The sequence below is a fragment of the Leopardus geoffroyi genome, chromosome C3 (assembly GCF_018350155.1).
Source record: "Leopardus geoffroyi isolate Oge1 chromosome C3, O.geoffroyi_Oge1_pat1.0, whole genome shotgun sequence".
Lineage (NCBI taxonomy): Eukaryota > Metazoa > Chordata > Mammalia > Carnivora > Felidae > Leopardus > Leopardus geoffroyi.
Window position 1 is genome coordinate 45590267 of NC_059338.1, and position 17093 is coordinate 45607359.

General features: G+C 41.4%; 1 protein-coding gene across 1 annotated transcript in view; it reads left to right on the forward strand.

The window, feature by feature from the left end:
- Positions 1-17093, forward strand: part of CC3H1orf21 (chromosome C3 C1orf21 homolog) — a 229076-nt gene that overhangs the window by 86019 nt on the left and 125964 nt on the right. The window lies entirely within an intron of this gene.

Genomic DNA, 17093 nt, shown 5'->3' on the forward strand with positions numbered 1-17093 from the left:
CCAAGAAGTCACTTTTGCCTCATTCTGTTGATTAAAGCAAGTCACAACACCAGCCCAGAGTCGAGAGAGCTGGACATCTCCATGTATTCAGCCTGCACCTCTGGGACGGGAGGAATTGGTGGGAGCCATCTTTGGAGACTAGTTACCTCAGCCACTGAGAGAGGCAGTGAGAACCCCATGACTGGATTATATTCCAACCTAGACCATTAAAATCTGCTTTCTAAATCACTGCTCTGTTTTTCACTGAATAAAGTCGCCTCACTCACTTTTTAGAAGCCATTTTTAAATGTTTTTAAAAAATGTTATTACTGCTTGTTGTTGAAGAGTTGACAATGTCTGTGAAGGATGGAATATTTGGGGATGGCGCTGAAGTATGTCTCTGAGTGTGTATACACACACACACCTTCGATCCTTTTCCTAAAGGTGTGAATTTAATTTCATAGCTTCTAAGGACATGCTGGGGAGCATTGATAAACAGAGTGTTTTAACAAATGGTAGTTTCCATTTTTATGACGCAGTTTGGTCTCCATAATGTTTTGGCTATTTAGGAGATCGATCACTCCAAATGTGCGTGACGGAATATCTGTAGAATATTCCACCGTGGAGGATTGACAAGTGGGCATCTTGACTCCTAGATTTCATAGAATTCAGGAGGTCATTGACAAGGAACTTTATCACTGACATTTACCTATAGACTTTCTTTCACTTTAAATATCGAAGCATAAAAAGTTTCCCATCTAAAGTTGTGCCTCACATACATGTGGCCCTTTCAGAAGTAAAACCCAGACCAGAAAGCTCCATCTCCCGATTGGAATTTTCCTTCCCTCAGTGGTCAGGGCATATGTGAATAGTGGTCAGCAGATCTGCTGAGGTCATTCGGAGGACAGCTGAGCAGATTGCCAAAGCCAGCTTGCATAAAATAAGTGACCAACAGATTCAAGTTATCGTGAACTAGTTAAGCAAGTTCTAAGGAAAGCCAAGTGCTTATTGGATTTCTTTCAACAGGCATTCACTTGGACTATTAAAGTAGGTGCTCACAACAGATTCAGGCCTTATTAGGAAAATTAACATGTCAAACCAGAGATCATTATCTCTTCTGCAACCCACCCCAAGGGGGCAAGCTCTTTACTTATATTGACTTTACTATTTGCCTGAAGGTCACCACCATTCTTCCAGGAAAAGGCTTTAATCTTGAAAAGGCTTTAAACTTGAGGCCTTTCTCTCATCCAGTTTCCAGCTCCTGTGACTCTTGTTCTCCCCCCAAATCTCTCTCCGGCCGCCACCACAGTTCAGGCTGTTAGGGCCCATAACCCGGAAGAGCGCAGTGCCTTCCAAACTGATTTCCGTTAGCCCCCTTTGTTGTTTGTTTGCTTCTTTGATTTCTTTTTATGTTGTTGTTCATTTGTAACTCTCCGTTTTTTGTACCGTTGTCCGATTCTGTCAGCTTTTACTGAGTGCTCCTCTGCCCATGTTCATTCTCATGCTCCAGAACTTTTCTTTTGTGCCTCATTCTTAGCCAGTAAAATCCCAAATCCTTAGTGAACATACAAGACCTTCTCAGATGGCTCATACCCACCTTGGCAGCCTTGTGTCATACTCTGTCCCTTCGTGTTCCCTGTTCTTCAGCCAGACTGGACAACTTGCCCTGTGACCTCAAACACGCCTTCCGTCTCCCGGGCCCTCTGGTGAGCCATGACCTCTTCTTGGCGTGGGCCTTTTCTCCTGCCTTCATCTTTTTAAATCCTGCTCTTCTTCAAACTTTACCCAAACTTGCATGAAGCTTTTCTAAAACCTTCAGAAAGTATCTCTTTCCTGCCAATCAGAATAGCTTTTTACATACTTATGTATTTGGTTTATTTCTTTATATGTCTCATCTCATTATTTATGTACATGTGTCATCTGTCTTATGAGCTGGTTAGCCCCCTGAAGGCAGGGACTGTATGGTCTTGAGAGGAACAGGGTTTCCCACAATGCCAGGAGCTGGAGGCAAAGAGATTGTTTGGGGATCAGGTTGAGCCCTGCCTGCACCCAGCTCCCCCACATGACTAGGTGGCCGAGTTTGGCTTAAGGACCAAGAGAGTCTGAAGTTTATAAATATTCCCTTAAGTGGAGGTGTTTGGACTATTGCAATAAATTCTCCCGGAATAGCAATGTAAGATTGAGTGTAAAAGGGAAGCAGTAAGGCAAGATTTTGGCTACTTGGTTTCTTCTAGGCTCTGTATTGCTGTGTAACTTCAATTAAGTTCTGATCCTCAACTGTGTAAATTGGGAACATCTAACAGGATTGTATGTGTGTGTGTGTGTGTGTGTGTGTGTGTGTGTGTGTGTGTGTGAGAGAGAGAGAGAGAGAGAGAGAGAGAGAGAGAGAGATGGTGTTATCTAATCTGCTACCCATCTAAAATACTGTAAGGGCCAACCTCACAGGCTATGGTGAAGATCAAATAAGAGAATATATCACATTCATTCAGAAATTCAAGCAGTTGAAGGCAGAGTAGTAGTTCACTCTTTCTGCAGTAATTTCCAATGGCATGAAGTGAAGATTAATTAAAAGTAATCTGTGTTTATGAGACAGTAACAGAATAATGCTACCTGTGTCCCATCCAGTATAGTAGCCACAGGCCACCTCTGTCTGTTAAGCATGGAAAAATATGCCTAGTTCTAATTAAGATCTACTATGAGCATAAAATACATACAGGATTCTAAGGACTTAGTATAAAAAAGAGGGGTGCCTGGTGGCTCAGCTGATTAAGCTCCGACTCCAGCTCAGGACATGATTTCATGGCTTGTGAGTTTGAGTCTCGAGTCTGGCTGTATGCTGATAGTTTTGGATTCTGTGTCTCCCTCTCTCTCTGCCCCTCCCCTGCTCATACTCTGTCTCTCTCTCTCCCCAAAAATAAAGAAACATTTTAAAAAAAGAGTATAAAATAGCCCATTAATAATTTCTTATTAATTGCATGTTGAAGTGATATTTTGTATATGTTGGGTTAAATAAATTATATTACTCAAATTAATTTCATCAGTTTCATTTTGCTCATTTAATGTGGCTACTAGAAATATTTAAAGTATGTCCGAAACTTGCATTGTCTTTCTATTTGGTGGTGCTAATTTAAGTCACTGAAAGGTAGGGTTGGTATTTAGGGCTCCCTTTCCTTCCCAGTTTCGGCTTTGGGGTTTACTTATTCTGGAATCCAAGAGAAAAGGAGTTAGTTAGGCTGAGACAGCAGCCTCATTTTCTGCTTCGACTCTCCATAGGCGGGACGTGCACTCTAGGGGAGCAGGCTGTTGGGGTACACAGGACAGCTGAGAAGGCAGAGACAGGGAAGCAGCTTGGGAGATGAGGAAGAGCAAAGTCTCTAACTTGCTCATCTCTCTGCACTAATTAGTGGTAGTCTTTAATTTAGCTCCCTCTCAAGTAACTTCTTTTGCTGGCCTAGGGAAGCTTCTGTTGACTTCTGAAGTTATTTCCCAAAGGTCAGAGAGGAAATCTGCCCCGCCCCCCCCCCTTTTTTTTTTTTTGGTTTTCATTAAGTTGATAAAGAACCTTAAGAGCAGGAGAACGGTTTGATGGGTTTGTACTAGAGCTGGGTCATACTCTGAATGAAAATGTAAGTCAAGATGAATGAGGAACTTGGCCCTGAATATTGTCTTTGAAGACCCCACGGTGTTTTGAGCTGAGCCTCAGAAAGGTCGCAATGGCTTCAAGTGCACATGGAGCTCATGGAATTATAGAAGCCAGCCCACCTTGGCCAGGAGTTTTCACCACACTCTTCCAAAGTACGAGTGCTTAGCCCGGCACCTGACTCAGAGGAGGTGCTCAAAGTGGCTTAGTTTCATTTCCTTCTTTTAGACAGTTGCTGGGCCATTCTGACAGGTTCTTGCCTCTTTGACACGAGACAGCCTTAACTGTCAGCACTCGTAGCAGTGGTTGTGAGTTCGCGCACTAGCGGGAGCTTGTTCCAAGTTCCCCCCTTCTTGTGTTGCCTTTGGCAAGTAACTTAACCTCATTAGTGCCCGCATTTTCTCCTCTGTGTTGCGGGGGAGGGGGATAATAATGGAATCTAGCACTTGGAGTTGCATGGAGGGTCAGATAAACTTCACTGGAAAGCGCTTAGAACATTGTCTGCTGCCTAATTAACACTCAAGCATCAATTACAAATATGAATAGATTTGCCCCACCTCTTCATTCTTGCCCCTCAGCCACCTCAAAATAAACACTGCCAGAATGTTCCATGGTGCAGAATTTAATCTAGCTGAGGTAGAGTCAGTCTGAATTTCTCTTTGGAAGAATTTCCTGTAACAAAGTCAAGAAATACTCTTGTTTCTACATTTAAAAAAAGAAAAATCCAAGTGTATTTTTCCTTCCCTTGCCATTGATATCAGGAACCTGTTAATGTTATATATAGGGAGAGAGAAGTGAAAAGTGGGGCCATTTGCCACTTACTGCTTCAGGGCAGCCTGACTGCAAGACGAGGGAGCCTCTGAGTTCACAGACACTGGTGGCAGGGGCATGCTTGCTGAGCCCTTGGTGGCGTCCCTCCAGTTTTATGTCTAGAGGGTTTCCTTCAGTTGCTCTCTTGGCCCTCTGGGTGCCTGGTCTTCTGTGCAGCTGCCTGGAGCCCTTCCTCAGGCAGAAAATAAGAACGTTCTCTGCTGTCAGTGCAGAACCTGCTTCAGATCCTTTGTTTCTGTCTCTGTCTCTCTCTCTCTCCCTCTGCTTGTGCTCTATCTCTCTGAAAATAAATACATAAACTTAAAAAAAAGGAGAAGAAGAAAGAAAGAACTTGGTCCTGGAGAAGGCAGTGGAGATGCTTCTGGTACCTTCCAGTGAAAGGCACAGAGGACTGGAGCCCCAGGCAACGCTTGTTCTTTGCTGGGGGAAATTCTCATAAAGTGACTCAGCAGCAAGAGAGAAGGTGGGAGGGTTTCTTTTACCCATAGCACGTCTCCTCTGAGTTATTTTCTCCTGAGTGACATCACAGAATTCAGAAATTCAAAACAATGGCTTCTTCCCAGAATCCTGGCTAATGTGGCAGAAAGGATGTGTTTTGCCATAAGCACCTGCCTGGAACCGCCCTCCTGACAGCACCTCTCTCATGATTAGACCTCGTTTAGGACCTGGCTCTCCTCTCCAGAGACCAGCACAGCACCTTCCGTCTGCACCCGGAGCCTGAAGTGTGGCTGTTTCTTTTGCCCCTGAGTTATTATATGAAAAGCACAACTATGATATTCATGTTTTACAGTTTCTATTGTTATCTCCATTTGATACAAAAGGAAAATGAAGCCAAAAGCCATGCCAGTTCACTTAACTGAGGAAGCAGGACTGTGGCTAGAACTGAGGATGTAGACTCTTGACTCTAAGGGAGAGCCCCCTCTTGGGAGTAAGATGTGTCTTTGCTATTAAATCTAAACCAGCCTCTGCTCAGGAGTCATTGGTAACTGGCTGCTTGAGCTTACTTGGCCTGAGCTTTTAATCGAGAAGGTCTGAAGACTCTATTGTTGTATTTAGGGCTATTATCAGTAGCCCTGAAATTCACTGTGGTGCTGAATGCATGGGCCTGAGATCTGGCAAAGTGGTTTCAAATCCTGGCTAAGCCACTCACTAACGTGTAACTTGGCAAATCACTCTCCTTGCCTTAGTTTCCCCATCTGTATAATAGGGGGAGAACTAGTACTTAAGCTGTCTTCAGAGGACTTTTGTGAGACTTAATGTATCAGTGTATGTAAAGCCCTAAGAATAGAACTTGCCACATCATACGCACTGGGTGAGTGCCATTCATTAATATCATCACCGTATTAGCAGCCTTAGTTTCCCATAATTATGCTGGCGGGTTGGGGAAGCATAACCCATTGATTACAGATGTGTAATTCTCCAATTTTTAAAAGTTTATCAGTTATCCACATAATACTTATCTTTTTATTTTCTATTTTCTTAATTAAAAAAATTTTTAATGTTTATTTATTTTGAGAGGGAGAGAGAGAGAGCAGGAGTTGGGGATGGGGCAGAGAGAGAGGGAGACACAGAATCTGAAGCAGGCTCCAGGCTCTGAGCTGTCAGCACTCACTAACTAGGAGATCATGACCTGAGCCACAGTTGGATATTTAACCAACTGAGCCACCCAGGTGCCCCTATTTTGTATTTTAAAATATTTGTATTCCTGTAATTTGTGCTTTTTCTGTTTTGTCCTAGATCAGCTTCTGTTCTGTATAAGATGTGCATGTGTGTGACCAGGTGTATGTCTTTAAATCAGAAGATTAAAGTATATGATTTGAGTGGTGAATATAATATTATGCCCTATTTCTATGAAAGCGTGGTGTAAAAAACTAGTCCCTTCATAGAAGTTAACACATAAAGGAGCCTGGGTGGCTCAGCCACTTAAGCCTCCAACTCTTGATTTCAGCTCAGGTCATGATCTCAAGGTTTGTGGGTTTGAGCCCCATCTCCGGCTCTCTGCTGATGGTGCAGAGCCTACTTGGAACACTTTCTCTCCCTCTCTCTTTCTCTCTCTCTCGCTCTTTCTCTCTCTCTCTCCCCCACCCTCCCCCACTCTTGCATTCTCTCTCTCTCTCTCAAAATAAATAAAACAAATAACTTTGTTTAAAGAAAAAAAGAAGTTAGGGGCTCCTGGGTGGCTCAATCAGTTAAGCATCTGACTTCAGCTCTAGTCATGATCTCACAGTTGTGGGTTTGAGCCCCACATTGGGCTCTGCGCTGACAGCTCAGAGCCTGGAGCCTGCTTTTTAGTCTGTGTCTCCCTCTCTCTTTTCCCCTGCCCTGCTTGCATTCTCTCTTTCTCTCTCTCTCTCTCTCTCTCTCTCTCTCTCTCAAAAACAAAAATAAACATTAAAAAAAAGAAAAAGAAAAAAGTTAACAAACATAAATCTGTGTGTGTGTGAGTGCACAAGTGTGTGCAGTAGAGTACAGCATTTTCCTACTCTTGGGTTTATCATGCACAGTGAGGATGTTTATAGAAAAAGAACATTTCTTTGTGAAGCACTGTAGAGAGGCCAAGAGCCAACAGACACAGTTGATGCCCTCGGTGATTGTAATTGAATAAGTGCATCCATAACTAACTGAAATGTAAAGATGTACAAATTAGATACTATTTTAATTCACATTCTGTTCTTCAAAAATACTTCGTTATTTATAAGTCTAATATTAAAAATTGAATTCCTTAACTCCTTTCTCCATATTAGAGCTTTTTAGATGAATCTAAAGACTGAACTGTAAAGTACGAAACCGTAAAAATACTATAAAAAATATGGATGGGAAAAAAATACCAGTGAGTGTTTTTATAGTCTTAGGTTTGTAATGCCACAAAATCCAATGCCATAAAAAAAGTTGATAAATTTAACTGCATAAAATTCTCTGCACAGCAACAAACAAACCACCCTTAACTAAGTTAAGAGACAAATGTCAGATGGAGTGACATTAATATTCATAACATAGATAAGGTTAATATGATTAATATAAAAAGACTCTTAAATCTATAAGGAAAGAATGAACAGTTCAATTGAAAAATGGACAACATTGGGGTGCCTGGGTGGCTCAGTCAGTTGAGCATCTGACTTCAGCTCAGGTCATGATCTCGCGGCTCATGAGTTCGAGCCCCGCGTGGGGTTCTGTGCTGACAGCTCAGAGCCTGGAGCCTGCTTCAGATTCTGTGTCTCCCTCTCTCTCTGCCCTCCCCCAAGTCTCTCTCTCTCTCTTTCTCTCAAAATATAAATAAACATTAAAAAAATTTTTTTAAATGGACAGCATTTGTGACCAGGCAATTAAAAAATATATACAAAAGGCTAATAAACGTGCAGAAAGATACTCAGCTTCTTAGAAATCAAATAAATGACACCAAAGTAAACAGAACAAGACCTTTTTCATCACTCAGATTGGCAGGAACAGGCATCTGTCTCACACTATAACTGGGAATTTTGAGGGAGCACCAAATAATTATGTATGTATGTATATATGTATATGTATGTAGACATATGTATGTATGTACATATGTATGTACATATGTATGTGTGTGTGTATATATATATATATATACATACATATATATATATATATATATATATATATATATATATATATAATGTAAATGAGCATGCCCTTTGCCCCAGCAGTCCTACTCTTAGGAATTTGTCATAAACAGGTAATTGGACGAGCATACAAACCTGTATGCTTCAGGGTTTTTCCCACTGATGAAACATATATCAGATACAGCTATTAAAGATCAAGGCTCTGTACTTATGGAGATGAGAAAAGATCTACAACATGTTAATAAATGAAAACAGTAAACGGTTTTACATAGTATCATAGCATATCTTGTTTATAGAATTTATTTGTTTAAAATCTACATAAAATTTTGTGCGGGTGTATTTAAAAATGTATTTGGGAAGTCTGTTCACCAAAACATTAACAATGGCAAGTCTATTGTGAAGTCTCAGGTGATTCTTAATTTCTTCTTTGTATTTTTCTGTGTGTACTTTGAATCTTTTATGGTCAACGTGTATCATTCAATACCACTTAGTATTTTGATAAATAGAATTTTATGTTTCCATCTTCTGAAGACCTACAGTTGTGATTTCAGGACAATGTGACATCTATCCCATAGGAGAAAGCCCCGGGGCAACAGGGATTAGCCTAATAGACTTGTTTGCCCGGGTAAACAGTTGGAGTCTGATCATGGGCGCTTGTCAGCTAGCAATTCTTTCTGTCTACTAAGCACTTACTGACTTTGGTGCTGTGCTAGGCACTGAGACTATTAGATAAATGTGGTCCCTGCCTTTTAGGAACTGATACGATGCAACAGATGGGCATCTCAACAGAAAAAAAAAAAAAAAAATGTCAGTATCATATGATGATCCTGCAAAAAGGCCTGTTATCCCAGGAGTAGAAGACACTTTAAAGAGAACGATGAAGATCTCAGCTGAGTCTTAAAAGATGAGTAACAGACAAAAAAACAGAGGGAGGGCAGGAGTGAGAGACTGAGAGACAGTGAAAAGGCTCACAGGTACATTGTGCATCAGGTGTGTTGAGGGGAGACTGGGAAGCTTTACCAACCCGGTGAGGAAATAACTTTAGAGAATCTCACATCAGGACAGATGTTTTAGATATTTAGAAATTTTACACTGTAATTTTTTCCAAAACACTGAGAAACTGACACAGGAATCATAATTATGTCAGAGATCAGACAATTGGCTGAGAATTTAGAAAACAATGGACAGAAAGTCTAGTAGATTTGATGCTAATTCCTTAAGCTGTCGAAGCGGTTAGCCTCACTTCAGTTTTAATAATTATAGATCCTGAAACACTACTGCCAGAATATCGCCTCGCATACATGTTAAGACTATACTATCCTTTTTTTTTTTTAAAGACTGTGTTATCGTTAAAACACCATCAAACCAGCTGAGACAGAATTTGATGATATGGTGTTTGTCCCATGTAGGAATCAGAGCATGACTCTGTTATTTATTACTGCACACTTGTGGTATCTCCAGAGTAGATTCTACATACATCACATGTCACACGTAAATTCTTCACATGGGATGAAATAAGAAATACAAAAACATGGCAATAGTTACTCTCAGAAGCATGAAGGAACTTGTTGCTACAGATAAGCCCTATGTCTTTGCCCCAATCTTAGAGGGGAGGATTGGGACACAGTGGGAGGTAGCAATGTCCATCCCCCTGGAACAGAGCAAGATTAGGTCTACCATTCACTCACCCACCCATTCTTCCTAAGAGTTCAGCTGTTAAATATTTCTAGTTGAGGGGCGCCTGGGTGGTTCAGTAGGTTAAGCATCCGACTCCAACTCAGGTCATGATCTCAGGGTTTGTGGGTTTGAGTCCCGTATCAGACTGTGTGCTGACAGCTCAGAGCCTGGAGCCTGTTTCAGATTCTGTGTCTTCCTCTCTCTCGCTGCCCCTCCCCCTGCTCACACTCTGTCTTTGTCTCAAAAATAAATAAACATCAAAAAAAAAAATTAAAAAAAAATATTTCTAGTTGAGTAGTTTGTGATCATAAATTGGTGTCACAGTTTAATTGTGTTTCTGATAACAGCATTCCAAACGGTGAGGAAAATTGCTTCATCCTATTAAGTAACTCCTAAAGCAATAATCCTCAATCAGTGGTTGTTGATTGGCCAGTTACGAGGTTAGAATAGTGCCAGTTGAATCAGTGTTTATGAACAGGACCCGTGAGCTGGTGGGTGGTGGATGGAATAGAAGCAGAATCAGGTAACTTGCCCACAAAGAGTTTACCCTATTTTAGAAAAGACACCATTTATGCGCAGGAAATAGTTCAGCAAGAAACAGAGACTTGAAAGCCTGTAATGAGTGCTACATTGAGTGTCTGTTGGCACGACACGTCCATGAATACCGTGGACAATGGAAAAATAAATATAGACTGCTTTAGGGGTCTTTAGAGAGAAGAATAAAATGTTATGGGAAAATAAAGATGTTTCCTTCTTAGAAAAAAATCTAGCCACTATTCAGTAAATCGTTAAGTCTTTTATGATCATTGACTGAGTTCCTTCAAGATAATGCTTGTAATTTAATCACACACCACTCTTGCCTCACGTAACCAAGTGCCTAACATGTAAGTTGTTGGATCATAATGGATGGATATTATGAGGCCCCTGGGTGACTCAGTCAGTTGAGCATCCGACTTCAGCTCAGGTCTTGATCTCAAGATTCGTGAGTTCAAGCCCCGCATTGGGCTCGCTGTTGTCGGCGCAGAACTTGGTTCAGATCCTCTGTACGCCCCCCCGCCCCTCCCCCATTCATGCTCTTTCAAAATTGAATAAACATCAAAAAAATAATGGCCAGCTGTTAATAATAAAGATAGCTTATGGGGGGCTGTCACACCCACTTATAGGTGGGGGAGTGGAGGCCAATAAGAAATTGAGTAACTTGCCTAAGTGTACACAGGTAATATGTTAACTTGGAGTCTGGTCAGGAACACAGCAGTATTTGACTTAAGAACTTCAGGGCACAAATGTGTGCTTTGAAAGAGGAAGCAAGGAAGGCACTCAGGCATAGTAAGGAATTTTTTTTAATGTACAAGATACAGTTCCTCTGTTCTAGAAACTTTCAATCTAATGGAAGAACAAAGCCTTAGGTCACCTACGTCATCCTTTCTCAGCTGGACTGTCCATTCCTCAAGCACTGATTTATTGCGCCCTGTTAGATGGGAGGCCCCTTGGCCCTGGCCTGCACCCTGTGCACTGATGGCAGTCATCTGGCCCATGGCTCTCAGTGCAGACTTGACCACCATGAATCATCCCATGACAGTGAACTATAGGGTTCTGATGAAGGCACACGGCCGTTATGGCCATGTTTTACACTGAATTTCTTTTTGTTCTTGTTGGCAAAAAGAAGCACTAAATACTGGGAGGAAAATACCCACTCATGTTATACTATGCTCCTGAGCTGACTCCTGTTGACAGGGGTCTGGAGAACTTATATTGGAGCCAAAGAAAGGTCAAGAGCACCTCTGCTTTAGAGGCTTGGAACTCATCCACATGTCTGGCTCTGTCTGGCTCTGTAGTTCCTTGAAACCAATGAAAACCTAATTGTATCAAATAATTAATCCCAAACTCTAGACTTTGGGGATATAAAGATAAAAGAGTTTAACATAGTTAATGCTGCATTTCCTTATTTGGATATTTCTATTTGTTCATTCTATTAAATACTCTGATGTTAAATGGAAAAAGCTGGATATGAGACTCGTACATAGAGGGTGACTCCATACATCAAATGACAACATGTATTCAATATATGTGTGCATGGACTGAAAAGAAAGCCTCTAGGTGTTGACCGGGAAAGGTGAATAATGATTATCTCTGGGTAGTGCTGATTACCAGTGGGTCTTTGTGCTTCTGTTATGGTTTCCAAATATCCCACATGTCTTTCTACAGGAAGTTGTTTTTTTTTTTAATTAAATAAATGGTTTTGTTTTTCAAAACGCACTGTGCTGAACCTTACTTTTATAAAGATGAATGTACTATTTATGAAAAGGAATAATCTAGAAAACTTTCTTAGAGAAGTTTATGTATTTATTGAGTACTTTTTATGTGCCAGGCATTACTTCAAGTGTTTTGTTATTTATTAATTCATTTAATCCTCATAATACCTTATGAGGTAGGTTCTAATAGGAACATATCAGTTAAGTCCCCAAACCTGTATGTTTAACCACTATGCCATGCTGCCTTATCTTTAAGTCTTTTCTTAAAATCACTGCCCATGTAGCTTTTACAACATATGAAAAGCAATGTAGTGAAGATGCTGGCTTTTTCAAAGAAAGTTCTGTAGTTTCATATACCTGTTGCCACTGGAAAATATTAGCATGCATAGCCCTTCTGTTCACTTTTAGAGGTAACATTAGGAATGGTTACTGATGGCAGAGTTTGGTCCCCTGCCTCTCAGTACCTGCTCTGCCATCGTGAGCCCTTACGGTGCCCCAAACCACTTCAGTGCTCTGAAAAAAGAGCTAAATTGGCCAACTCCCAGTTCACGGGTTAAGCAGTACGGTTTCATCCTGTTTTCAGGCCTGCACCCAACCTTTTGCTTAAAATGTGAGAATCAGTTGAAAGGTGGGAAATAACTATGTTAAGTTTGTAGAGAATGGGACTCATCTTCCTCTTCATTTCAAAGTGTAAAGAAGAGCAATGAGCACAGGATGAGGTGAGCACTGACGGATTACCAGCTTCCAAGTTGAGCCAGCCTCATCCTTTGTGACTTGAGGCTCAATCTCTCAGTTCTTCCCGAATTTTCTACTATAAGTAATTCTTTGCAGGTCATACTTCTCTCCGAGAGGATAGTGGGCTACGTACTGCATAAGGTTTTACTAAACGAACAAAACAATTGGCTGTAGCCTGGTAAACCCAGTTTATGGAGGAGCTGTTGACTTGGTGGCTGGGGTCCTGGTTTGTTTGGATTCTGCGGTGGAGTAACTGCCCCCAGGTGACCTGGGAGCTTCTTTCTCTGTCTTGGGAGTTAGTGGGTTGAACTTAGGCCATCCCTCTGGATGTATTCAGTGCACTGATGTTCAAAAGTTCTACTTTGCCTGCTCCCCAGACTGTGGTCACACAAGTCTATGGTCTAGGTTTCTCTTAAGCCTTGGGGATCCTTGAAAAGATTACAAATGACACTGTGTTGATGATTTTTTTTTTTTAAAGAAAAATGAGGGTAGGTGGTAGTGTTCCACAGCTGCCAGCTTTATGGTTCAAAGTTGACCAAGGTGTTGATTGCTTTGTGAGATCATTTTTTTTCCCTTCTAAAAAATTAGAAACAAGAATCACGAATATCTTCTGTAGCTTCAAAGCATCCCCGCAAGCTAGAAGGTGAGAAAGCTGGAAGTGTGTGGGTTACTATCCCGCCTTCCATCTTGGCTGGCTGGTTTTCTATTTATTATCCAGTGATGCTTGCGTCGGTGCGGCTGCTAGTCAGTGTGACATTCACGTTGCTGACTTTTTGTTTTAAAGTTTTATTAGAAGTAGTGGGGGAAGCACATGGGTTCTGTTGCTTCAAAGGAATAATGAAATGTATGATAGAAGATAGTTTGCAATGAAATTTAGGCAAAAAGAGAATGTTTAATTTCCCAGGTTGCTGACTTTGGCAAAAACTGCTGTACTGTAGGCTGGCCACTTTCAGGGTACAATTTTGTTTATTCACTTACATAGCTATACTGTGTTGGTTCAGACAGATTTTAAAAGGGCAAGAGAAAGTGAAAACTTATAGAAAGTCAAATTCTAAAGGATAACAGAGATAAAATCTCGTAGTTGTGATGTTAAATACATAAATAATATTCTGCTAACATAATTAACAATACATTTTAAAACTGGTCTTTGATTGTTTTTAAAAGGTTGCATAATTAAAATTTCTTAGATAGAAGTTCTGGGCCATTGCTGGGGAGAGAAATTGATAGAGAGGGAGGAAGCCTGCCTGGGACACAATGTGTGCAGTTCACTTCCTTAAAAGTAATAGTCCATGCTTAAGTTGTAATGCAGGGGCTCCTGCATGGCTCAGTCAGTTGAGTGTCTGACTCTTGATTTCAGCTCAGGTCACAATCTCACAGTATGTGGATTTGAGCCCCGTATCAGGCTCTGCACTGACAGCACAGGGCCTGCTTGGGATTTTCTGTCTCTCTCTGTCTCTCTCTCAAAAATAATAATAAACAATTTAATTAAAAACAAATAAAATGTCAGTGCTTATTTACATTGTCATTTAAAATAGGGGTGCCTGGGTGGCGCAGTCGGTTAAGCGTCCGACTTCAGCCAGGTCACGATCTCGCCGTCCGTGAGTTCAAGCCCCGCGTCGGGCTCTGGGCTGATGGCTCAGGGCCTGGAGCCTGTTTCCGATTCTGTGTCTCCCTCTCTCTCTGCCCCTCCCCCGTTCATGCTCTGTCTCTCTCTGTCCCAAAAATAAATAAACGTTGAAAAAAAATTTTTTTTTTAATATATTTCAAAAGCTATGTGTATGACTATTAAGAATGGAAGTCAAGGGGCTCATGGGTTGCTCAGTCAGTCAGGCATCCAGCTCTTGATCTCAGCTCAGGTCTTGATCTCAGAGTCATGGGCTCAGGTCCCGCATTGGACTCCATGTTGGACTCCTTGCTGGGTGTGAAACCTACTTAAAAAAAAAAACAACAAAAACTGGAAGTCAAAAGATTAAGGGTGAGATGAAAAAGCAAAGTGCTAAAATAGCAGTCTGTAAGAATAATGAATTTTTCAAATTCTGAAACAAAGCCAAACTGGTACAAATCTCTATTTAGGTGATGTTTCATTTCCATTTTGAAAACCATATTCACAACAAGCTAAATTGTATTTAAATTCCCTTCTAGCTACATGAACCCATGCTTCAGTGTATAAATGTCACTGTTGGTTTTGATCTATAACCAAAGAAGATATTATCAAATTACATATGAAATAGGATTTTATTTTTAATGTTGCACCCATCATTTTGGCATTTATTATGTCTGCTTTTTTAATACAGTATTTTTCATTAGTCTTTAACTTCTGGTTGCCTTTTTTCACTCAAGAAATACTTCCTTTAAAGTTTTTAGATCTTGGGGCACCTGGGTGGCTTAGTCAGTTAAGCATCTGACTCTTGGCTTCAGCTCAGGTCGTGATCTCATGGGTTATCAGTTTGAGCCCTGCATCAGGCTCCGTGCTGATGGCCCAGAGCCTGCTTAGGATTCTCTCTTTCTCTCTCTCTCTGCCCTTTCTGCACTCATGCTCTCTCTCTGTCTCTCTCAAAAGTAAATAAGTAAACATTAAAAAAAGTAAAATAAATAAAAGCGTTGAGACCTTGAGTTTTGACCGAACCTTTCCTCCTTTGTTCCTTGGCTGTTTCTCTTAATGCAATTGCTGAATTGCCAAGTGTTAAAATGAAAAACAATATGCTTTTAGCTCCGATGGAACTCTGAAAATCACAATTATTCATTTTAGAAATATTTATTGAGCAACTGCTATAACCTGGCTTTTACTTGGAAACTTACATGTAGTGAGATGATTATTGTCCTCATTTGGCTCATGTCGTATGGAGTGACACAGGCAATAAGCAGAGAGATGTGTAATAAACTGTCAGATGGGGATATGTGCAATGCAAAAAAATAAATAAATAAAGGGAGAGAGAGTGATGGGTGGCTATTTTAAATGCATAGGTCAGAGAAGGTCCATCTGAGTTGTTGACCTTTTTGAGAAGAGACCTGAAGTAAGGGAGCAAAAGCCACGAGAATACCCAGGAACAGAGTGTTTTAGACAGAGGAACAACAGGGCCAAATCTCTGAGAGGGAGCCTCCTGGTGGATTCCAGGGAAAAGCCTAAGGCCCTCATGCCAGGAGTGTGGTGGGTGATAAACTCAGAGAGGCAGCAACTTCAGGTATTGACCCCAGATATTCTTTTTTTTTTTTTTTTTTTGAGGGGGAGGGTGGGGTGGGACAAAGAGAGAGGGAGAGAGAGAATCTTAAGAAGACTCCACACCCAGCATGGAGCCTGACGCAGGACTCGATCTCATGAACTGTGAGATCATGACCTGAGCTCAAATCAAGAGTCAGATGCTTTACCGATTGAGCCACCCAGGTGCCGCCAGATTCTATCCTGAATGTAATAGAAGCCAGGAGAGGGTTTAGGGAGTTAGGAAGCGATGTAGTCTGACTTTATTTTTTAATCTAAAGACTTATTCTGGCCGCCGTGTAGGGAATAGACTGTACAAGGCAAGAAGCAAGGAAGCAAGTGATGGTTAGAGGCTGGGTCAGGCAAGAGAGGATGGTGGTCTGGACGAGAGAGGTGTCAGTGCAGGTGGTGATGTGGGCAGGTTCCGGGTACATTTGAGGAATGATTAAATATGGCCTTCATTATAGCACATCTTATCTGCAGGTTTCTCAGTGAGGGAGCGAAAGTGGTAGGTGGAATTATATACCAATAGAGGCTCTTCCTCTTAAGTGGTTTGCAGGATGCAAGGTTTTTAAGTTCTGAAGCAGTGACTGCATTCTGAGGCTTAGCAACATGGTATTGTGCAAATAGAAACCTTTTTAAGACAGGGCTGTGAGGAATAAAATATGGCTCTGTCCTGTTCTCTAGTTTACAGTGCTCAGCTGTATGTAGGTACGGGGCATGGCCCAGAGGAAGAGAATCACTTCAGGACTCCAGAATCTTCTGCCGTGAGGTGTTGCTCTGATCTGATAGAAAGCATTTCCTCTGATCTGATAGAAACCACCATGTTTCATTTCACCAACTGAATTGTGAAGGGACCTTCAGACATGACCTGGTTTTTCCTTTTTAGCAAGTTGGTTGAAGGCCATGGATCCTTGAGGAGGCCCATGTTTGGGCTCACCTCCCTTCTCTTCATTGCCCTTTCCCCCCTTCCCCTGGCTCTTCCCTCTCCCCAACACCAACTCTTATTCTTGCACTCATTGTTCCTCATGGAGCTCTGAGTTCCAGTTTCTTCTTTTCCCTGACCTGCTCTGAGCTGTGGTCCCTCCCTGTTCCCATTCCCTTTGCCTCTGACACATCCACCATCCCAATTCAGTTACCTTTTACATCTCCCCAGAATAGGAGCCGCATCCTATGAGATGTGAGAACAGATACAC